At 31.7% G+C, this 26,002-nt stretch overlaps 1 long non-coding RNA gene across 27 annotated transcripts in view; it reads right to left on the bottom strand.

Annotated features, from left to right (window-relative positions):
* The window catches only part of LOC141451215 (uncharacterized), a 104,629-nt gene extending 79,061 nt beyond the window's left edge, over positions 1-25,568 (bottom strand). For 5 of the 27 annotated variants that reach the window (XR_012456609.1, XR_012456622.1, XR_012456615.1 and 2 more), the window contains exons 1-8: positions 24,653-25,559; positions 22,099-22,284; positions 15,057-15,231; positions 13,394-13,555; positions 8,736-8,952; positions 4,813-4,955; positions 3,840-3,951; positions 1,755-1,873 (exon numbers count right to left, since the gene is read on the bottom strand). This is a non-coding gene — a long non-coding RNA (uncharacterized lncRNA). Of the gene's footprint in view, positions 1-1,754; positions 1,874-3,839; positions 3,952-4,812; positions 4,956-8,735; positions 8,953-13,393; positions 13,556-15,056; positions 15,254-19,645; positions 19,729-22,098; positions 22,285-24,652 lie in introns of all 27 variants that reach the window. The other 22 variants (XR_012456624.1, XR_012456608.1, XR_012456627.1 and 19 more) reach the window with 11 other exon arrangements.
* Positions 25,569-26,002: the final 434 nt, after the last annotated feature.

Below are 26,002 nucleotides of genomic sequence, written 5' to 3'. Positions count from 1 at the left end.
ACATGTTGAACATAAATTGGTACTCTTGTATTTGTTGCAAAAAAAATATTGATTTTGAACGTAATGAATTAGCCGACAACCTTTTAATAAAAGACTCGTCTCCCACTTTCTTTACCGAGCTGAAATCCTGTTGCGGCCTGTCCTCTTCATAAAAGCTTAGAATCGAAAAGAAGCTCAAGAAAGCTCGAAAGATAACCAAGGATGGAACTAGGCTAAGGTGATGATGTATTACAGTAGTGAGCAAAAGAAACTTAAGGCTATAAATTTCAGTTTAACCTCCTAGCTAAGCCATACTTCCTTGCCCAGTTGAAGAGATGAAGGTTGCGGTCATCTTTCTTATTCTGCTCTACAGTCAATAAGGATGAACAGAAGGAAGTAGAAAAAAAAAGTGGTGAAATTTACGGAACAATCTTAAACAGAGTTTCGTCAATTGATTACTATGCAGCAGCATGCTTATGAAGTCGATTCGCTCAGTAACTTTCGACCTATCTGTAAATGATATTCTATAAACAATAACTCCACATAAACAAACATCCATTTCTTTTTCTTTAATTCGATTCAGTACGTCCCTTCGATTCAAACAAGATTTACAAGGGATGTTGACGAAGGGAATATACCCTTGAACAAACGTCATTTAAAAGATCCTTAAAGGAAACATGCATGGAAACAATGCTTTTGGCCGATATTATGCTAGAATTCATTAAAATGAGGAAATTCAGTTTGATTGAAGTTTCGACAAATTATTGATTATACAGCATCAAAGCAACAACTAATGTTTAATATAGCTCATTAATTCTTACCGATTGGAACTTACAAGGAGTAAATCAACATTATCAAATAAATGAAATTAAGAAATTTATAATTTAACTAGTCCTCAATAACATGACCTATTATTCAATTTTGAATCCCAAAGCAATAAATTAATTTGCCGTTGAATTATTTTTCCGCCAGTCGAGTTTTATCTGATAGATACCCACAGTTCTTAGAAGACGATTCCCCTTGATTACAACTTTGAACTTAATTAAAACCAAGAAATCAATTGGAAATTAACCAACAACCAACGTGATTGGTTTAAATCAGCAGTATTAGGAAGCTAACTAATTTCAAAGGAATTAGATTGGCCCAGAGGATTACAAGTTTTCTTAAAATAAATTAAAACTAATAGAAATTTTGTTAATTAAATACTTTCTTCTTTCAATATTTCTAACATATTATTTTATTTTATTTCTAAGGACAAAATATCAACCAAAAGTGCTCTTTTGGTGATCTGAAGTTTCTGTTATTTTTCAGTTTCAAGTAATTTAATATTTCTCCTTCAAATAACAATTATGTCTTTAAATTTTTATTAGTTTAAATGTACATTCTTTTCCTAATCCTTTTCTGTAACGAACTTTCCGATTCTCATTCATACAGACTATCCTTTAGTTTACTAATCAAGTAGCTCACTAAAGACTACTTTTTGTGAACCATTTTAAGAGTTGCAACTTCCTCTAGAACTGGATAATGTGTGAGCCACTATGAAATGAGAAACGAGATAGGTATGGCATTTAGTACATTTTTATTTAAGAAGTTCTTGAACTATTCGCTCAGAAGATCAGAGGAAACTTAAACCCAACAGTACTGTTCGTGTAATATTTTCGCAACTTTGTTCTTATTATTTATTAAGAAGAAGCCTCTCATCATGCCACTGGTTCTCGAAAAACCACTTTTAATTCAGAGATTACTACATAAGTAACTGAATATTGAATACATACCAGTTTTTTTTTACCAATTGTTTCTTTGGAAATCGCTGCTGAAGACTGAAAAAAATGCTCAGCAAAGTATTGTTCTTGATTGGTTGGAGTATTGGCCCGGAACGTTAAGCAACTTATACCTGAAAATAAAAAATAAATAAGAGAAAGAGAAATAATATTTGATAAGAGTCAAAAATAAGGAAGGTGTTGCCAAAATCCATGAGATTGCTAGTTGCTGAGCAAATTAATAACAAAAATTTATCACAATAATGTTTCCTTAAGGAAGAAAAAATTAAATAATATTTAATGATTAAAAAACTCACCAGTGTAAAGTTGTACAAATTAAAAGTACATTTTCCGTTATTTTTTGGGAGTACAATTTCTACAATACAAATCATGATGGAGGTAGTAAATTTATGATATTATCCAGGTCAAAAAGTGACCACATGCCAGTTAGAGGGCAGGTTGTGGCTTAATGGAAACTTGCCAATGTTTTCTTAAATTATTCGTTCCTAAAATTTATTTCCTTGCTACAACTAGTTTTGTATTTTAACTGTACTGAATTTTAAATTATCATCGTTTTTAAAGGAAAGAAAGAATTATTGCCAATTTCAGTTATTATTTTGTATTTTTTTTCCAAGGTTACGACGTAGGGACTAGGGCATCATCAGGGCTGTGGATTTTAATTTGGTATAAATGGAATCTCAAAATGGAACTAATTGATAGTTTCTGGGAGACAAGCATGGTAGCGAGATCTTCTAAATGTTCCTTAAAAGATATAGAAATCAAAGGGAATTCATTTTTTTAAACAGTACACAATTCCTCGGAAATTTTGATCATTTTTACAAACTTTCTCTACTTCCGAAACTCTTAGTCCTTTCCAAAAAAACGTTTTAAATGATCTATCCGTTATTTCAGTTCCTATCTTAGAACGACTTGCAAAGGATGACTTTAGCATCCCCTCTTTTCTACGATAGTTTATTCCCTATGGTCTACGGCCTTCCAATTTCACCTTACATGCTCCTCTTCTCTTCCTTTGAAGACATGACCGTACCAATTCAACAGTCTATTCTCCAACTTGGATACAAAACGTAGAATTTCCCAGCTAGAACTTCCATTACTTAATCACGCTTGGTTTTTCTCTTCTTTGATACGTAATATCTCATTCCTCAGCCAGATCACTACTTGCATACAAATGAAATAAAGCTCACGATTCTGTTCTGTTTTGAAGTAAAGAAGTAAAGACGGTGTTGATGATTGCCACCTTTACTTGTTTCCTTATTTCTCTTTAAAAGAACACGGTATTATTGATCACACTGAAGACTTCCCAGTTACCAACAATCGTATTGTTAGTCTTTTTTTATGGACTTTTCTTGTCCATAAATATTTTAAAAAACAGAACAGTTAGACTGTGTCCTTCACACTTCTTTTTTGTTTTAACAAAATTCGGATCCTTTTATAATTTAATAAAAAACTAAAATAGCAAATCAATTAAGAACAGCTTTGGCCTTTATGAATCATTTTAACTCACTTTAATTAAATTTGCCAGATAATTAGGTCGTTTTATTGTTTAATTAAAAAACATTTTAGTGTTTATCGTAACTCACTTTGAAAAAGGGGTAGGAGCTTTTAAGACATATTGTATGAAATGTTTTGTTTAGTGTTACCAAGACTACGACCTGAATGCCTCTACCATGGCTTTATCACCTTCCACACACACTGAGTACGGCTCGTTTATTCATCTACTCACAAAACACACCAACATCATACCAATATTAATCCCTTATTCATTTTAATGTGATATTTCTTGCCTGCCCTTCAATAACATTGGTTCCTTTTTTTCATCAACAACGATTATTTCATTACTTGCTTTATTTTGTTTCTAAAGAGTACTTATCTCACTTAACCTTAATGTATTTCATTGTTCTAATTTATTTCTTGTAAAATTTCTATTTGCAATCAAGGGAGCGATAAAGAGAGCGCAATTTACACATTTATTTCTTTTTATCAGAACCCCTTTTAGCTTCGCAACACTACCAACACCAAATATGGCTTAAGTTGGAGAATAACAAGTATTTCATTGTCGTATAAAACAAAATTACTTACGGAGCACTTCTAACGTAAATTGAAGAATATCTTGAGTAGGTCGGCCTTAACATCGGATATCACAAACTGACCATGTAAGGACAATTTTTAGATAACAAGATCATCTTCCTTCCTGCAATTAATATCAAAATTATTCATAATAAATTCAGCTTTTTTATTACTGTTAACACTTTTGTAAAAGGTTTTAACTGTACTGATGCCGCTTGGTTTGTAGATAAATTTAAAAATGGACTTCCATTATTTTTGGAAAAGGTTATTGAATTTGAAAATGATAGGCACATGATCGAAACATCTTTAAAAAAATAAATAAATAAAATTAAGTTAAACGGATTTTGAGACAACAAAAGATTTATGAAAATACCTAAATAGGGGCGAATTCTCAAACATTTCTCTTACCACAGTTTATGTTATTAATTTTAATTGAAACAACTTATAACTTGTTCTAAAAATAAGATTACTTCAATGTTATGCTTCACTTTAATAGAACCTTGAATGGCTTAAGTTTGCGTGTTAAGTGGTGTTTGAAGAAATCTAAAACTAGCAATAAAAGAAGAAATGGCTAAAGAGATGCATGAATGGTGAGATGATTTGAAGGGATTGGACGGATGGACTGTAAGTTGTAAATTATGGAAGGACTTAATAAAAGCCAAATTCTTTATAGTTTAAAAATTCAGGTTTGTAACCTCCAAGTGTATGTAGACGACTGTTTTAGTAAGTTTGATGAATAGCTAGGCTTTGAGGTCTCACAGGACCAAATGCAACAAATACACGCATCAACTAACTACGCGTGTTAATGGTCTTGTACTGAGTGGTGATTGGATTGAATTTAATTTTGTAATGCTAAGCCAGTATGCTCAACAGGAATGACGAGACCCTTGCAGGTACGTCTACTACTTCCTAAAGGGAATTTTAGTTTTAGCAATTAAGGAATTGTAATATAGGGTTGTTGCTTAAAAGTGAACATATAACTTACTTAAGTAAGTAGCGTACTGCGGCTGTTCCTTGACACACTAAGAGCGAATATGTCACCGAGACGATCTTATAGCACCTAACCACGAACTATTAAATAATTCCAATTGGTAACATCTGCATCATAGTTTATCTTAAAACACAGCCCTGGACAAACAGAGAGAATTAATGTTAAAAAGTTTTTAAAAAACACTACAAGTAATAGTTAATAAAGTTTTCGCAAATGTAAAGATTAACTTCTTGTACGTCGTTTGTGACCTGAGAAAAGTCAAAAGTGCCTCATGGAATAGAGATCGGAGATCGGTAAATTATTATTATTTTTTAATGTAGATTTGGCAACCTAAATAAAAATAAATATTTAAAAATCTGATCACTATCCGAATACAATTTTAATTTAGAAAACATATTTACACAGCATAATTACAAAGAAAATAAAACTGGAAACGAATTCATTAATCTCTGAAATGAAGTTTATTTAAAGTCTTTATTTGACTGTTAATTTTTGAATTATAATGGATCTTGTTTAATAATTAACTGAATAAATAGAGTGCAGTAATGATTAAATTTTTTAAATTTATTTTTAACAAAAACTTCGGATTCAACTTTCAACGAAAATAATTGCTATAAAAAAATTTCTAGTTGGCAATTTTATAATCTAGATTAAGTAAATTGCTTTAACTCGGCGGCTCATATTTAACTTTCTATTTAGTTAGTTGCACGAATCCTGGCTTTTTCAAACGTCTACCTTCCTCACAAATAATTTCAAAAGCGACAAATATAACTGTTGCTGTGAACCGTTTGTTGGTAATGCCTTAAAAAGACAACAGCTAGAGGATTGTAGGAGAAAAGTATATTTAGGAGGACAGGGAGACAGGCCTCCAAGTCCGAAACACTTCTCTCTTAAGGTAATAGTTGCCACTGACGCTTCCCTAGTGAGTAGATGAGAGAAACCAAATTGCTATTCAAAGAGAATAACACAAACTCCGAAGAAATCTTTTTCCCTGCTATTCGGGTCCATTACTTTTCATATTCATGATCAAATCAAGTGTACTTATTACTTTATATATTAAAATCAATTTCTGTATCTCCTTACTGCTTTTGACAATTGCAGCTTTGATTTACCACTTTCACATCAAGAAGATCAATTCTAATTCTATCATTAAAAACACACTCTTCACATCATTAGTAACTTGATTTTATTAATAGTACCAAATTGACAAGCTTTCAACGAACATTAAAGGTTATCCTCAAACTTTCTTTCTTTAAACTCTTCAGTCTTTAATTATGATGTCTGGAGATGAAAGTTTGCGTCCATATTTAATCTGTCATCAGAAGTAGTCCCAAATCATTTACGCCAATACGCAGATCAACTATTCCAAGATTTGGACAATACATCTTCTACACAACTTAACTAAATATCTCTAAATTCGTGGAACATAAATTTAATGGTATTAATTTAAAGATATAAACTTAATACTTATATTTAAAATGAAAAAGCAAATAGAAACAATTCCACAATCTGCTCAATGGAATCTCTTTTATCTTTTTATTGATAAATTTGAATGTTTCAGAGAAATAAATTGAAGTTTACAGAAATGAGTAGAAAAATTCCACGAAAGAGTTACAAATCTAATTTGAGATATTAGAATTAACCCTAAGCACAATTACAGCAATCGCTTTGAGAAGTCGATAAATATCAGTTCTTTTATTTTCAGAGAATAAAATGACAGGATGAATCGTTAAACGTAATTCATGGATATCGTAACTATGCAACTTTTTAATGGAATATACGTGGCTAATCTCAACAATTTGATATCAAGTGTAACCGGCAGTTGTAATGTAGCATCCCTCTGCTTGCTTTCCAGATTACAGGTAGTTATTTTATGGCCGCCTGTAACTGAAACGCGATAACTGAACTTGTAGCACGCACAGTTTCCGTATTATTGGTGATTAATTTACAGATTGTCTACAGTTAGACTACTCTTGTTTTCAGTAATAAAGTATCCAAATAGATAAGATTAAATCCAACATTGGACAGTCATTTTTTAAAAATATTTTTCTGTTAACTTAAGATAAATTAACCTCTCCTTTGATTCATTCATGGTACATTTTTTATGTTTTCTCCATAAAGTAAAAATTTTATTATCCATTTTCAGTGATTAGTTCCTCAGGTTTGTGTAAGATTCGAGTACGTCTTATTTAAACCTCCTCCTCTCCTCCACAGCATGTTAGCTGGAATCTGAGTGTTCAGTTTATTTGTCTGAAACTTTTCAATGTGGAGATGTTAAAAGAGATACCCACATTCGCACAAAATATGTTCTTCTTTTCCTGCTTTTGACAGTTCTTTGGCGGCCAGAATCAAAAAGTGTCAAAATAAATTGATATGACATTGTCATATGCCAACTATACTCTTTTGCCCAGTCGAAAAGATTTATACTGAAGGTTAAGTCTATAGGACTCCATCAAGATTATAACAGTAGGAGTGATCTCGTATAATGGAAGCTAGTGACGCTACCGGTGGCATACTGGACAAGAACAACTTTTGGAGAGGTCCGCGTATTGTGCAATGCATTTGAGAATTGATGTCTTTCCTGTGTCAATCACCTGAGTCTGACGAATTTGTGAAACGACTATGGTAGGGTTAAAAGTAACCAAAGTGAATACTGGATGTGTGGAAGTTAGACTTTTCTATCAGGTAGGATCTGCGAACTCAGTTCTAACTATATCTTAGAACACTTATTTGAAATAAAAACATGTTTTTTATACTGAAGTGACCCCCCCAAACATTTAGAACTAAAGTAAAATTTTACTCTAATTTCTCTTTGCATCGGTAACAGGAATTTGAAGAGGAAAAAATTAAATAAAAAACAAATATAGAGGAAACTTATTAGAATTTATGTATTCAACAATAGAGGGAGAAAATATTTTTAAAATGTGATTTTAGAAGCTGATGGTATGAGTGCAGAAGTTTGTTTCCCAAAGGTTATAAATAATTCAGTAAATAAATATCCATTCTGCACGGCTGAATTCTGCTTAAGATACTTTCATAAGTGTTACCGATATAACATTTGGCAAAGAAATACTTTTGGAGAGGAAACAATTTAAGTTTTTCTGAACAGAAACTTTAAATCATGTTTCTTATATTCTATAAAACGTGATTTTTTAAACATAAAAACACAGTAATCAATTTTCAGTTAAAAGTGAACGCTATACTGGACCATCAATATCAGTAATAAGTTGAGAAACACATAGCTATCAAAATTTTACAAAGTGAGAATGCACTTGTAAGTTTGATGTGCTAGACGTTGTTACCTATCTTTGTTGATAGTTGTGAAACAAAATGTAAATGGTAAGAAATAAGTAAGCAGCCGAATAAACATCTGTGTTAGGAATTATAATAATCTATAAAGTTGCAATGACTCAACGTACACGCAATAATAATGTTGAGTTAATAAGGTATTGTAGGTATATTTTATCGTTCAATAACGACTTCATCGAAAAATTCAAGAGTTCTTTTACGGATGTTACTCTCCGACCCGAAATTACCAACGCTACTCGCCCGTATTCAACGCACGTAAAGAAATAGCAAATCCACCTGGAATGAAATCGGTAAGTAGTGAGACAAAAAAGTTACTTCTCCAAGTAATAAAAAACATTATCACGTAAAAAATAAACAGTCCTTCTTCCACGTAACTTAGGTAGGTGTAAGGCGGAGCCTACAATCAGTATAAATAGCAAGGCATATTACGTTAAGGTAGCTTTCAAAATCTCTCTCAAGAAGTTTCGAAGAATTAAACAGCGACCAAAAAATTAAATAAAACAGTGCTAATCTGTTTTCTTAGTGCTAGCTAAATTCACTATGTCGTTGGTCAGCTGTGGTTCTATTCAAAAACCACTTACCACCAAACTGTTACACAGTAAAAGTACCTTAGATAGGTTTCTTTTCCTTCACTATCTCAACAGGTTGATTAAGGATCTCAGGCCTCGAAGGTTCCGTCGTAAGGTCAAATATGAGTAACGTTTTACAATTTTTTGGGATACGCAATTCCTTTAAAACGATAGTGAAGGCTTGTATTATGGTGCTTGTTGTGATGATAACTGCAAGGAACTAGGTACATGATTCCGTCTTTCATGGGTCCATCTCCTGCAAAATAATAACAAAAAAAGTATAAGTTTATTACAAAAAATTAATAAATAAATGAAAAAAAAAAAAATCTAGGACTGGAACCCAGACCACCCAACTTCCACCAGTGGTGTTCATTTGTACGTAGAACTTGACCTGGGTCTTCCGTATATATTAAGATAAGAGCACTCCTTCAAGTAGCTGCTCCTAACTACGGAGAGCTATTTTTGAGATGAAAAATATTTTACCACCCATCTTAAACCCAACATAAAGGTCATCAATTACACAAAGAAGATTTCAAGACATCTACTAAGTAGTATTAAGAGAAAAATTTCTCCACCTTGGTAGATAAAATACAATACAAAATGCACCACCAAAGCCGCCGGTAATCAAAACGACACTAGACAATTCCTGCTGCTAGAAAAGGAGAAACAGGAAGATGGTCTTCATGGATTGTGTTAGCTTTGAGAAGTTCAAAACATGTATTCAGCAATCATGAAAGTAATATATGACCGCATCCTCCTTTTCACAAGTAACTAGCGTTATTAAGTTTTGGTTGAATGGTAGCTGAGATAAAAAAGTATGAACAATTGTTTTGCAATATATATTACATTTTGTAGCAATAAAAAAAAATTAGAGCTTACAGAGTGTAAGCAAATTTTATCATATAAAAATGACGTAGTGCCTCTAAGATTGATGTGTTGATTTATAAGACAGCTTATAAATTACAGCTGTTATGCAGGCCTTATATTTCTATATTCCCGCTCCCCTGCTCAAATATTTAAAAATATTAACTTAATTTTTTTATCTCTGTTTACATAAAGTTAAAATGAAGGCAATAAGGCTACCTGCTGAAATTTAGGCTGCATTATAGAATATTTAAATAACAGTAAGATTTAGAAAGTGTAAAAATTAAGATCAAAGAGCGAATAAAGAGTAAAACAATTCTTTTAATATTTGAAAGGTGCTGCTAGTTTGTAAATTTAAATTTAAAATTCTGTTTATAAATAATTAATTTTATCCCACCAGCCGACCATGTGCGGTACCTTGGAATGTACCTAGACAAGAGACTTACCTGGAACCCCCATACGAGACTTAAACGTACCGAACTAAACAAACGATACAAACTTCTAGCCAGACTACTCGACAAAAGCTCAAAACTCTCACTACAGAACAAACGACGACTCTATACAACTCCTCTCACACCAATATGGACTTACGGACTCGAACTTTACGGAACAGCTAAAAAATCTAACATCAATAGACTGTGCAAACACTCCAATCTAAATTACTCCGCCGCATAGTAGACGCTCCATTCTATGTTAGCAACCACACAATTCATACAGATCTCCGAATTCCACTCATCTCCGAACTTGCCAAAATTCGATATAAAAATTTTCATCTAAAACTCTCACTTCATCACAACCCTTTAGCTGCAAATTTATCTTCAATTACGCTACCCTCCAATCCTCAAAGACGGCTGAGGCGCCGTTGGCCCCGTGACCAACTGGGTGACTAATGGCAGCCATCACTGGATGAGCGTCATTCACGTCTGACACGCTATTGATTTATACCTATCACATTTACCTATTGTACCCTGTAGATACAGGTGTAAATTTCATTAAAAGGATAAATAAAAAAATAATAATAATTAATTTGAATATCTATTTTTTTTTAATTTTGTTTTTACACAGCTGAAATCTTAAAAATGATTGAAAATTTGTGATTGGACGTGGAATAACTTTCACACAATTTTGTGTTTTAATCTCGCTGTTGTAATAATATAATGATTGCAGTCAAAATTATTTATTTGTTTATCTATCTTAGTATGAATGTTATTTACAGCTTTATATCAGTCTGTAGTTCCCATTGTCACGCAGTTCTTATAAATTGTCAGTTTAATCTTGATAATTTATTGAGAATATTTTTTGTTAATCATTATTTTTTAGGGTTACAGCATTTTAGATATGATTTCTTATGTCACTTTCCGTTCATAAACCGTAATAAGGAAATAAATTTGGCTGTTTTGTTTCAAAATGGGTTATTTAAAATGAGTAATAAACATTATTACTTTCGGAGAGTCATATTGAATGATGATTACTCAAGTTTTTATTTTAAGCGTATTTACTTTTTTTGTTGGAGCTTTATTGCTCTGTAGTTGTATAACATATTTCAAAAAAGTAAAGATGTATGGAATAGAACAATAAGATCGGCAACTCACTCAAAAGGATATTTGAAATAGTTCTGTCAATGGCAGAGAGGTATTTTAGGCGGTCAACAACATACTGACAGTACACGGAAAAATACACTTTTCAAATAATATGCTACACCAAATGTTAATTTAATATAGACTGTATACATTATTTAGGAAATTACAACACAAAGAGAAGATTAAATTGTTTAAACTCTCTTAGATTTGTATAGAAATATGAATTCATTAGTTGTCAAAATTCTAAACTTAGTACTTTCACCTTAACTCTGGACGTAAGTTTAGATTGGATTAGATTTAATGTGAGTTTAGCTAGTCAGCCTACTGCACCGCAACCAAAGGCTTTGTTGTGGCACCCTCAAGGTGAGACAGCTTTTCAGAGTTGGTTTAGAAGTAAAAGCTTAAAAGCACATATATTTAGTGCCGAACTCTCAGCTGTGCATGACCTTCACCCTGACAGAAGTGCTATTTATTCTTTTTTTTCTGACAAACCTTCAATCTGATAAGATTGAAGATAATCTGTTGATAGGCTCATTCAATGCATATATTTACTCACTCTAATGTGGCTTTTCAAGAGGTTTAAGATCATCCAAATGGCCTCCTGGTCTTGATGGAGTAATGCCACAGTTTAATTAACTTAGCGGCCATTAATGAATTTTATTATCTCTAACCTGAGACAGATATTCGTTCACCTACCACCATTTTGTCTTATTACAACACTTTCTTTGCTGTGGTTATACGGCACTTTCCTTCGCGACAAAATGGCTTAGATACTTACATGGCTTAGATTAAGCTTTTCATTTGAATACCTGAACACCCTAGACAATATTCATTATAACATGATCCAGGCAATCTCACACTATTTTAAATTAAAATTCTTAGTACTTGATAGTCAGTAGATCTGCCTCAATTTGTGAAGAAATTACGAAATTGATCATTCTTCTCTCATTATCTCAGCAGCACAAATTTACTGTAGTTGCCTCTTTCGGAAATGCCAGTTTCTCTAGACCTACCTAGATAATAGATCCTAAACGAGCACCATTTATCTCAGCTACTCCGAGATCTGCACTGAGTTGTAAGTTTAAAGTAATTACTAATGACTAAGTAATTATTAACTATCCTTTTCCTGCAAAGTGCTGGATATATATATATATGTAATTCTTCGTAAACCTTTATGTCAGCACGACCATGGAACATTTCCAACATGGAAATCCTTTTCTTTTCATTTTTTTGCTTTAAAAGGTAGTTCTAATTTCAAGGTTGAACTAACTTATATTATCAATGAGAGTAATATCTGATGTATATAAATTGTACACTCCAGACCAATAAACTTCATCATATAAATTACATTAATAAAGATATAATTTAAAATAAACTAACATGTTTTGATGTGAAATTTTTATTTATCCGGCCAAACAATTTGCCGTAACTTTTCAAATACTATCATTATCTATCAGAAAGATGGAAAAAAAAAGTCATCTTATCATTATAGAGATAAGGATTGTTATTTCTTACGAGTTGGTTACAAAAATAGAACATGTTTTTATCGTGATCGTGCCAATAATATCGCCCATAAATGTGGTCCAATCAGTTTTCTTGTCACTGAATCAGTTTAAATGACTAAAAGCAACTAGTCTTCCCTACTTCGGTAAAAATGTTGCAGTTTTCTTCTATTCTACTTGTCAATTATAAAATGTTTACTTACTTAATAAGAATTGTCAATTTCTTATTAGTTGGTAATATTTTTTTGGTAAAGATTTGTAACTCCTTTGAGAAGGAGCATCGAATAATTGTTGGTAATTTCTTTAAATATGTTTATCAATTTTGCGCTATCAGTTGATGTTTTTAAGATAATCACCTAATATATGATTAATTTTCAAATTTTCTGTGAAATATCCATACATTTTCAATCTTTTTTCTGACAAATTTTTGATTTACTTCTATTTAAACAGTTTTTGAAGAAATTGTATGTTATTATATTGAATTTAACAGGGATGACAAGTTTTTGGTATTTATCTGAATTATTACATCAATGTATTTGAGTGTAATATTGTTTTTTACTCCCTCTGAGATCTAAAGTATATTTACTCCACGCTAGAACTACTCTATTTTCAGTTTTGCTTTGTCATTCTTGGTTATATGGTTGAATAAAGTTAATTAAATCATTAAAAATATTAAATTCTAGGTAATTAGCTTTTTTTAAGGAAAACATCTAGAGAAGAGATTGACTAGTGCAGGCAAGTGGAGTACTACCTGATCTTACGCGTTTCCCTTCCTACAAGACCATTTCACCTCCCTTCCTCGTATTGGACTGTGTTGTCTAAATATTCACCAATGAACTTAGAGATTGATGCAACTTGATTTCTTTTCTTTTTTTGTTAAGTCCCAAAAAACGCCTTCCAAACTAGACGGTTACTAGAAAAGAAGAATTAATAATCTAACGTTAATTATAATTAACATTTAAGTACAAATGAGCATCCCTTTAAAAAGGAACTAAAGTAATTCTAAAGTTCAACAAATATAAGAAACAAAATCAATATTATTTAATCCTTATTTTTCGCTCTATTATATTCACCTGTTTATTTTTGTTGAACTTTTACAGTAATTGAAATCAATGAAATGGAAAGTGATTAACTAGCTATGATTGCGAACATGGATCATTCGCTGGATTCAAATCAATGGGATGCCATTAGATTTTTTTTTTTCCGAGACAGTTTAATGATGACGTGTTCTGGTAACGAGAGAGCACCATCCTTAGTCCGGCAATGCACTAAAGGAGACTTTTTAAGATTGGTGTAAATAATAATGCAGAAGAGTTAATGTAATTTAATACTTAAAACTCTGGTAAAAAAAAAGTATGAAATTTTATCCCAAGTATTAAATTGAAAGGTAGATGGTATTATTTTTGTTCATTGCATTTTTTTATTACTTATTTTTATTTGTTATTTGTGGGATATATGTAGTTTATAGAGAGCAAAGAGAAATTTGATAAACGGTTCAAATATTGGTTAACAAAGTGGAAGGATAAGGCGAAAGATAGTAAATATATATATATATATATATAAAAAAAGGAGAGCCAGTCGAGTGTGTGGTCAGTGTAAAGTGTGATATGTAGTGACATTGAGACGGTGTGAGTAAGCCACCACGGGCTGAACCGACAACCCACTGGCACCGCAAACCATGAATGATTGTCAGCCCCATGTCTCTTCATTTCTGTCTCCCCACATCAACACCTTGGTCCATCGCTAAATCTACTGTTATCTCATTTATAATAAATAAACTCTAGTACACATTTTTATTTCATTTCCTTATTTATATACATATATTTTGCAAAATAATAGACAAAGACAATTACGAGTTAGTATTTTTATAAAATTGTGATTTTTAAAAGACAAAATAAGTAAATGTGATCAATGTTGGGCGCTAGAATGTCCAGGACATATTCACGAAAAAGCACCTTCCTTGAAAAAAGATTGAATTTTTATTTAACAAAGTATCTCGAACAAAATTGTTGTCAACAGTTAAGGATACATTTACTCATTTTTACTATTTATTGCGCATTATTATTACGTAGTGGTGAGCTGTAAGCCCTAAGAACATGAAAATCTTTAAAAGCTGTCAGCTAGTCGGATTATCTAGGTTACAAGTGATCCACCAGATATCACCAACCAGATGTAAAGAACCAGATAAAGATCATAAATGGCTAAAAAAAAGTGTCAGCGTGTTAACAGCTGTAAACTCTTGTGTCTGCTGATCCTAAATCCTTCTATTTATAAAAAGATGGTTCTCTGTTTATTTGGTAACAAAACTCTTAAGGTTCTTACTTCTTTGTTTTATCCTTTACTACAATTACCTTCCAAAAGTATAAAACTTAGTCTTAATGCTAAATTGTTTTATCATTTTTCAAATTATTTACCAATTCTGAATTGTTATTTCAGTTTTTGTGGTTCTGTTTCTTCTGATTCCAATCTATTGGCATGTCCAGGTAACCAGATGAGCCCAAACGAAGATATAACTTTTTTTTTTCAAGCTCTCCATTTTTCGTATTCAACTTTTCATTAATGTAAAATAATTTTATCATCCTCTTCTTTCTGAATACAGCAGCAATAGTTCCTTAATTAGTAATATTAAAAAACAATTAAGTATTTGACTTTTGTTATTTAATTTTTTTTTTGGTTTAGTCTAGAAAAATTTAAGTAAGAATTTATGTTAAATTAAAACGATTAAAATATTATTTTAGAGCGTTGGCGAGTGCAAATTAAACCAGGTTTTGGAAAGACAAGTTCCTCTAAAACTGAGGTATCCATTAGGTTGTATTATCATAAAGGATTTCAAGTGTTTGCAGTAGGTTTAGTTTAGTTTAGGATTAGTTAATCTTGGGTAAAGCCTGTGGCCTTCAATGCTCCAGTGAGAAGAGCTAGCTAGGAGCTTAACTCAAATAAAGGTGTATAACTAATATGTTAGAGTTAAAGCTGGTTGCAACCATCAGAAAGTTCTCTAGCTGGAGCAGGTAGCTGCTGGTAGCTAAGGGATGAAAGATGATGGTACGGGACACTCTGCTAGAGAGTGGTTGTAGATTTGAAAGGAAGGCTGCCTTGGTGAGTCGGGTTGGAGGAAGGGACTTTTAATGGTGTGAGTTAAGTAAAAGGGCAGAGGGCTAGTAACAGAGTTTGCGACGCCAGTACTATAGTAACAGCCATGCTTATGCATTTGACTTTCAGATAGCTTTACCTCTTTCCACTTTACTTTCTGGTAGAACCAGAAGCCCTGCACCCTTCCAAAGCTGTACTGTAGCAGAGAATAGCTAAGGGACTTGCAACGCAATACTTGCCGAACCCACAGCCCGCCTAACCTTTTGACTCATGTTTTATAGATTTATCATACATCCTCTTAGCCTTACAGAACGGATAAGAGAAGGCAGCGCGGCAGAAGTACCATATACCGAACACGCTCAGCCAATAGTACACCCTATTAAAGTTGAAATCAACTCAGCTCATTGTAATTTCTTTCCAGAGACTACATCCTTTATCCTGTTAAGTATTTCGTAGCTTTTTCAAAATACTATCCCGTCCATCATAAATTTATGAAGATGAGAAACAACCATGGCCAGAAGATTTTTTTGTTTGACTAATTTTTGTAATTACAAGACTCTATATTTTGAAAATTAGTAGAGTCCTAAATACGAGCTTCTAAAAATATCACAAAGTTATTGTGTACATTATGATATATCAAAATGATAGAAATATCATGAACATGATAAGGTATTACTATGTATAAATTCTTAACGTTTCAAATAAATTTCGTTACCAACTTAGTTACATCATAATGTACATAATAACTTAGAAAGGTCTTTTGTATACCATTTTTTGAAGCTTCCGATGGAGCACCCAATGAAACCTGAAACCTAAGAGATACATTGCATAAAATTTTTCTCAAAAAAATTATTTCTCTGGTCATTAAAGATAAAAACTTTCTCATCATAATTTAAGTACTCAAGAATAAAATAGCAATAATAAAATTTATTAATTTTGACTTAAACAAAAACAAAAATGAGAGAGCTTAACCATAATATTTAAAAACAAAGAAAGAACTTCAGCAATCCCCTGCAATCATCCAGATTAAAAAATAAATAAATCATAAAAAAGACTTCCGATAGAGTAGATAAACATTTAAAAGGAGCGGAAAAGTTGTGGCAATGCTAGCTCAAATTCCCTATCTTCTGAAGAGTAAAATATAAGGTAAAATACAACGGAAAAATACTGAATTGCCTTCCAGTTCGTCTAGATTTCTACTTGTTGTAAAGGAGAAAATTTTTGGATTTTAACATTTATAGAAAAAGAGAAAACAATTGTAAAAGTTGCGTGTTTTTCAACGTTACGCATTTTCGAACAATCCTTATACAACTGTCCTACTGGACAGTTTTAATCTACAATAATAAGGTGCAATAATAATTCCAAATAAAGTATTAATAAGTAGAGGACAATGGAAACCACTAAAATATGAAACAAAATGCGAAGTTAGCGTGTTTGTATATATTGACCCCGTAGCTAGATACAATCTCTTCGTCATCCCTCTGTCCCTTAAGATCAATATTTACAACTTCTATAACTTCGGATCCACAAAACAAAACAATATATACCAAGTTTAGTTAGCTACTTTCTTCTTATTTACGTAAACAATTTGTTACATAACTGCTGATTGTAATAAAAAGTTATTTTTTTATTTAGTTCCATAATTACAATTTTAATTTTCAATTAAAAATTAAATTATTAAAGCCTATCAAAATGGAAGTATGATAAAAACAAAACCTATTGAAATAGTTGACAGGTACAAGTAGCTGGGAGACTATTTTTCTATTTGATAACCTCGCTGACTTTTGAAAGAACCACTTCAGAAAATGCGTTTATTAGCAGACGCAACAACATTACTGGCTAACCGTAATGTACCTCTACAATCCAAATTAAAAGTAATTTACGCCAACTACCGCTCTGTCAAGTGATACGTGCAAATGTCTGAGGTTATAAAAAGTATAATGTAGTGGAGAAAATAAGGATTTTTTTTTAGTTTAAATTAATAAAATATGAACACTTAGTTAATGTAATTTGTTTCTCTTTTAGTTTGAAGTTTTCAAAGTGCTGATGTACGAGTATTAGATAGCGTGCTCAGCTTACAATCTCGAGTGCTTACGTTCACCCAATTAAATTTCAATTCATTATTCGTGTTTTTATTAGCTTTAATTCCACTTATATAATTAAATAAAATCATTTTCAAAGTGGGCGTTCTACACCTTTACTCGTCTTATTTTAAGAGCATTAATATGAAGAAAACATTTTTCTTTTTACTTCAGACTTTTGCAATTTAGAAAAAAATGCTCTAAGTAAAAAAATTTCAATGAGTTGCTAGTTTGTTACTAGAATTTTTTGTATCCATTACGTGATTTGCCATTGTTTATAATTTCTAGAACCTATTAGAGAGCGATTTTATGAGCGCGACGGTTAAATTATTTTCGTAGTTTTAGTCACATATCTGCTACTTTAAAACCTAAGTATTTGTATATCCTATTTTGCAAATCAAGAGTAAATTAACTACACCTTCGCTTCGCAAAAACACTCCCAATTACACAGGACTAGAACAATTACTAGTACTGTGTAACTACAAACAAAAACCTTTCGCTCTGAGTGGTACTAAACAATTCAGAAACTGGACTCATCGATTCATAATTTCGATTGCCCCCTTTTTTTTTAAGCACAGATTTTAATGAACACATCTAGTAGTTTCACATTTAATGAAACACTCTAGTAGTTTCTTAGAATAATAATGTTTAGAAAATTAAAGATTAAATTGAATGAAAACAAATCTTAAAACGTTGCTTTCATCCTGTTGTCTTCCAATCTACAACGATTTAATTCCTTTCCTTCCATGGAACTCTTCCATTACTTCTCTTCATAAAAAATACGCAGACAAAAGGTTGGCTTGGAACAGACAAAAAAAAAAAAAAAAGAAATGAATTAAACAGAAACTATCGATAACCCAGAAGTTTTGTCGAACACAGTTCTCACGACTATGATTATCAAATCGACTTCTACGAGTATTTATACAAAAACCTTCTAGATAACTCTTGAATTCTTGATTCTTAGACCATCACCTAATGTTGGAAAGTTCTAGTAGAACTAACTTCTACTGATGTTCTTGTATACTGGTCACCAGTTCTTATATGAATGAGTCGACAGATAGTATAGCTAATCAGCTCCTATCTTTTTCTAAATTATTAGCCCTGAAATTTAGCTTTTGATACAATGTGATATCCACAGCAAAATTTGCTTCACCGATCATTACGGTGCTCCACTGTCCCTGCTTTTCACTTTACCTCCAGTGTTAAAATTATTTTAAGCTTGAAGAAAATCGAAATCTGATTTATGCTTGCACATATGATAGATACAAAACAAGTTGGAGGCACATTAAACTCTACACTACAAATTTTAAACATAAACAATCGCAACAGTTAGGCTTCAACTATTTCAGCAATTAATTTAAACTATAACAATTTCAGCACTCTTAGCATAAAAATAAATTTGAGGAATAAGAAATTAAAATTTTGAAATTCTAATTTTATTATGAGCTTTGAACTTTATTAAAGTTTAGTTGAAGGCCAGCCCAAACTTCACCCTCACAGTTTTCACTAGATTTAAGATTAATTAATGGTTCCCTCACTAATTCAAATTCATAGTTCCCATGTCTCACTTAGTGAAAACCCTTAGGGCCTTTAACCAACTTATAACAGATATTAAACAACTGTTTCAACTAATAATGTATGCTAGAAAACTTTTCACGGTAATTCAAAGTTTTAATAAAGACTAATTCAATATATAATATTAAAATCATTTAAAATTTGCGCTTGGTTTAATATCTTAGAACAAGTTAAAAAGAGGTTGAAAATAAAGGAACATGGAAGGGAAATTTGCTGCAATACAAAACTAGTGTCTAAAATTTTCAAAATTAAATTACCAGAAAATAGAATTTGAAAAGATGATACTCAAATATTGTGCAGCAAGAGATCATCAAGAAATAGCCTTGAATCAATTAAACAACTGAAACATCAAGAGCACATTAAAATGGAAGAGTCTGAAATTATGAATTTATAGATCATTATAATACACTGGCTATTTTCATTCAATTTCAAGGCTTAGATCATATTCAAGATATAAAAACAAAAATAAATAACTTTACAAAACATCTAATTAGTGAATACAATTTTCATTGGACTTGTTTACAATTTATTAGATATAATTTTATTTTGCATCAACTTTTCTTTTAATATATAAGAGAATTGGTAAGGGAACTGTCAGAAGTGGGTTTCTTTCTTTCAAAAGCAACGCACCGCCATTAACAGCAGAACACAGTGGGTAAAGATGTCTTAACCTTCTGGCTTTACAAAAACTACTTTAATTAACGTTCCAAACATAAAATTTGCAAAATTCTAGTCTAACAACAAATAATTGGCACTCTTTATTAAAATTTCGGGATGGATGTCTGCCCTATTCAGTGGCTAAATGATATGATAGCAATAATAAAGATCGGGGTGTTTACAACTCATATTTGAAAATAAGAATTTTGAATTTGTGTTGCCCTAAAACTATTTACAAAACCAGCAGTCAGGCATCTTCAGATATAAACAGCAGATTACTGATTTTAAACAACTAGTGGGTGAACCGTTTTTATTGAGAGGGAAATTCAGCTAAGAAAGCTCTTTTCATTCAGATGTTTTTCCATTCTTTGTTTACGCTCACCATTAAGGCAAAATAAGTCTCTTGTGGCTGCAGTGCCGTGGGGCATAGCTTCCGCCCCCTTTTCCAATCTACGGTCACCACTCTAAAATATATATCAAGTCGTAAAAACCATTTTTCAAACAAGGGGAACCACGAAACGAACATCTTTTGTTTTTATTGTTAGCATGTTTATCGTAATCATGGCCGGTTTCGTATTTTCATCACAGTTTTAATCAATTTGATGTTAATCATTTTGGTTTAATCACTTAAGTTTGCGGCTCGTACTACACATGCTGAAAGTCCAAAATCGGTTAGGGATACAATAAAAGTGCTTCTACAACCGATAAAATCAAAGATATTAACTAGCACTAACCACATTTTCGAATTATTTCAAATGAAAACTCAAACCCGAAGATCTGTACGATTGTAATAATTCCTCATATAATAAATTACCTGCATATAGTTGAATAAATATAGATTTGACAATGTTAATAAAATTACTTAGCTCCTCTAACTTCGAAAACTACAATAAATGCTTTAAAACAACTTTTCCACAACAAATGATATCATTATGATGATATGATATGATGCAATTTCATTCCAAATGTTTATAAATTAATTATCAAATTTTATATCTTTAGTCAGTTTAAAAGTTTTCCATAAAGTTTATTATCTGAAGCTTATAGAGCTATCATGTGAACTTAAATCCATTTTATTCGGCAAACCGGTAATAACTTTACTAACTAACTACTTTGGCAATTAGTACAGTTTAATGTGCAGTTCGTGCTGTTGGTAACACCAGTATGTAGTAGGAGATATCGGGAAGATAAAATTGTAACGATAGTTTTCTGAGTATATGTATCATTCTATTTTTAACATAGTAATTTGTGACTGGGTAACCTCATTTGTAAATGTCAGACTTTATCCTGGGAAAATGAAAGTATCGAAAAAAGGAAGATAAAGTATTCTAAAATTTGCATGATTAAGAGATAATTTTGTTTGATATTTCGTGCATTTTATTTGCAGTAAGAACTGTTTTAAAACTAATTCTATCGCAGAGATACTTGGCTTTACTGGATAAAGTTTTCACCACTTAATGTTGCGAAAGAAAATTACTGCAGTAAGCCATAAATGCTTATGTTGGCAAATCGTTTCTCCATTGAAGATAACGCCAACAGTAAACTCCAAAAAAAGAATTACCCTTTGTTATTTGAGGGGGTCCAAAGAGGTAAAGAAACAATGCCTAGTAATTTATAAAAACACAATACGTAGGGCACTATCCAGCTGGCTCAATACGTGAAATTGACCAAAAAAGATCAATGAAAGTATCAAAACAAGTCCAACAACGTCGATCTATTTTACTCCACAACTTTGCAGCTAACTAACACAGTAAATCGTTCACTTTAAATACATCACCTAAAGTCTAAAGTACCACCAAATACAAATCATTGCAAGCAATACAAATTTAAAGTCTATCTAACCTTTAGATTAATTATCTTCAGTAGGTTTATCTAATACTGAGAGATAGAAATTACTACATTTTAACAAAATTTCAACTAATTAAAAAGCTAGTCAAACGTCATAGCATCCATATTACTGTCCAAAAATTGAAATTATTTACATGAATATAGGAGTAATTATGAAATTTTTGAAACAGTTTTCAGTAATTTATTAGTGTAAATAACCTCATACCTGATACTTCGTTCAATTACCACGATCAAGTACACAATTTTTCTTCAAAATCCAACAATACAAAATTCCAAATTCATTAAATTTTTCCAGTTTTTCTATATTTACTTCTGATTGGATTTTCTCCGAAAAACTATTTATTTATATCCTCCAAATAACTGTCACTGAATAGTAACTAATTTACTCCACCTACAAACAAAAAAGATACAAATTATTAAAAATAGCAGCATAGTTTAACGTTATTGTATTTATTAGAGTGATGATATTTATTGGCAACAATGAATAAATATAAAATAAATGTTAACATTAGCTATTTGAATTTTATTTTAACCCTTTTTGGAATTTATTTTTTGGTGTGCAGTAACAATTGTTACTAGTGTAAATACAACGCTAAAAAACTTACACGCCTTCTCAATTAAATTGGGTAGAGTGTTTGTATTGTCTTCTTGAAACGTGTCTTTTGTAATTAGGGAATTTCTAGATCGAAGCCCTGGGGTAGCTACTTTTTATTTGTTACAAAAAAAAAAAATCTGTTGCCGTCTACACCTAAATGGTGCTTAGAGCTTATAGAACCTCCTTAATAACCTAATGGCTCCACTGTTCCTTGCCGAGAAAGTTATATTGTAACGGAAAACCAGATGAGATTACCAAGAGCCATCCCAACTTAAGTAGGAGCTTAAGTTCGAAAGCAAATATCATTTTAGAGCTTAGCTATCGCTTAGTTTTCTAAGCTTAAAGAAAGTTTTCAATATTTATTAAACATTAACTAATTTTTTTTTATAACTATTGAAATTTACAATTTAAGGCATAAAAGCCCCAGCAACAAGTAAAGTAGATGACTGTATGTGACAAGACGGGAGTTACCACACATCGGTGGCTTTCCATTGAGTGAATTATTAGGCTGCACCTAAGTATTAGTAGATCTATTAGCCAATGAAATAAACTTACGATTTAGTTATCTGTTTTCCCGCTGTTTTATTAATAAAGACCGTTTTACAAGTTCAGTAGCAGTTCAATACTAGTTAGCAAAGTTAAACAGCTCGCAGTTACATGACCTAATTAAGTAATGGAATATTAGTCCCTCACTGGGAATATGTCCCAAGATTACTAAAATTAAGATATCACTTTGTACTATGCATCAGTTTTTTCTGTTCAGTTCAACATAAGAAAGGTTTATTTCTAATAAATTCTTCCTTGAGAAGTATATCTTTGCTAGCTTTGTCCCAAGTTTGCTCTGTCCCGTCTAATCATCGAGTGCAGTGCTTCTAATACTTTTTGCGACCGCGACTCCTTTTTTAAAGTAAAAATTTCTTGCCGACCTCTTTATCCTAACACCTAATGATTAGGCAATAAGTTGAGTTAAGGTCAAATTTTGATATGATTGTATATATAAGCTTATTAATGAAAATATCAGGATGTAACACGCGACCCATAGTTTAAGAAGCACTGATCTAGTGGGAAGATGATTTTTTAACAATGGGTGCCAAGCCATTCAACATTTTAAAAGCAAATGGGAGGTTGGTGGAAATTTCTTCAATGCGTAAAGATACGAAGCATTCTTCCAAAGCCTGCTTCTTCAAGCAAACTACTGTATATGATTCCCTCTAGATACTTAGAAAGTATCTAGAGCGAAAAACCTTTTCCTACGAGTCATATAGAGTATTGCATGTAGTGTGTTGTTAAGCTGCAAAATGAAACAAAAAAAATGAAAAGAAATATGTAATGAGACCAGATCTGGTCTTCATAAAATTAACTGTGTAGTTTTAAAACCTTCTACAATTAGAGGACTGGCAGATTCACTCCATTTAGTTACTAGTCTTTTAATTCACAACCAAAAGATCTTTCTCTTCTGCTTAATAATAATTAGAAGTACATTTAGTGAAGGTGAGGATTGAACTCCTTAAAAAGGGTGTGATAGGGACAGAAATACATAAGAAAAGGAGCAATTATAAATAAGTTTGTTTAAGATAATGGTAATGAATGGAATCAGGAATATATATAAATACACAAAAAGGTTTTTAGGTCATTAATTGCACGCTTTAAACACTTAAATCGACATTTAATTCAATGATTACGACATTTTTTCTTTATTGACTTTTTATGGTAAACTTGTTTGGCAATACCTATAAAATCAATTTGAAGTAAAGGCCATTTAGATACAAAATAACGAGAAGCAAGTATATAGATAATTAAAATTAATTGCCGTTTTTCTGTATCAGCTTTATCAACAATGTTCTATAATGGTATTAATGGTTTATTAGCATAAACAATCGATATCAGTTTATCAATAATATCCATTTTTCAAACCGGGATCTAGAGGGACTGAACAGGCTAAATAGCGATCTAGTCAGCAAAAAGTAACAATTTCATAGTAATAACTTTTTAATTATTTTAAACTCCAACGTGGACTAATCTAGACTCCGTATATTGCACTGAAATTTGGGTTAGGAATAACAAACTCTTTGACAGCTCTCGCTAATTGACCGACGGATACCTCTGAAATTTAATTCCTTTAGAATGTTATATACCACCTAAACTCTGATTATTACTGACTTACCTTAGCCTATGTGCATGGACGCTAGTATTGAATAAACTGCTATGTTTTCCAAAATTAAATGTTTCCAATCGTTTAGGCAGCACCATGGTACATACGGAATGAACTAATCCGCAGGAAGCTGGAAGTATCCACAATAAAAGATCTTATGGGCAGGACTATACTTGGTATGTAAACTACTGGGAAATTCCTACAAGAGGACCATAGAGAAGATGAAGGTGATCCAAGAATTCCATATTTAGTGTTCTTTGACTAACACAAAGCCCAGCATTCTCAAAGGTTTATGCCGAAAACAAATTACTGTATCATGAGTATACATAAAACAGATTATGAGTAGATGAACATTTTAGTAAATGTCAACTGTATGCTCCGCTGAACTCACAAATCACTGTCAGCAAAGTGTAGTTCAGTAAGTTGCTCTTCAATTCCTAGGACTCAGAGAAACATTTCACTTCCTTGTTTAAGTCAAAGAAAACTGTGAAGGGGTGAAACTAGACAAAGAAAATGCAGTTTATAGAGAGGGATGCATTTAATCTCACTTTTTTTTAATTAATTTACTTACTTGTTTACAGTAAGATGTGCAATGTTTCTGAAGTTTACTATGATGGGCGCGTAGTGGCGCCACACGCAAACAAAACAAAAAAATTGAATCACGTGATTCAAAAATAGTAACTAATCCAAGCCACGGCAACCTTGTTGACAGAAAACTAAACGGTTAGTTTTATTAAATTAAATTAAACAAATTTCTTTATTTTCCTTGTCTGAGTTAGAAAGAAAATATTGCATTTCCTTCTATATTTTAGAACAACATAGATAAATAAAAAATATTGGCAAGCGAAAAAAGAATATTTCTATCAGCTGGCGATATTGAACTGTTTTGTACAGTACATACGAGAGCTTGCTGTCATATCGGCTGGCTCCAAATAGTAATAGAATTATCATAATGTTTTACCGATACATTGTAAACATCTTTGTTTTTTACGCAACATTTATTATTCCTTGTAACTCAAATTTAAATATATTGCCTTCTTATTTTTTTACTGTTTTTTTTATATATAGATTTTTGTCCAGTTTTATAGGATTTTTATAAAATCTTTGAAATAATTATTTTTTTTTGGTTTTTTAATCTCTCGCCCGCACACATTCATTGATTGTAAAAATGGGGAGTATGTAAATCTACACTTATTCAAATATTTTGATATATCAAATGTACTCGAATCATCTAATCAGCATTATGGATGGAACAGTCACAATTTCAAGCTAACCATAGTCCAGCCGTTTTCGTCACACAACGTTGAGTTGGTTAAAGGGTTCGGTTTGTAAAATAAACATTTTGATCAGTGTGTAACATCC

Source organism: Rhodnius prolixus, unplaced genomic scaffold (assembly GCF_049639745.1).
Source record: "Rhodnius prolixus isolate KJV_2025 unplaced genomic scaffold, Rpr scaffold_8, whole genome shotgun sequence".
Classification (NCBI taxonomy): domain Eukaryota; kingdom Metazoa; phylum Arthropoda; class Insecta; order Hemiptera; family Reduviidae; genus Rhodnius; species Rhodnius prolixus.
This window is presented reverse-complemented; position numbering and strand designations above follow the sequence as displayed.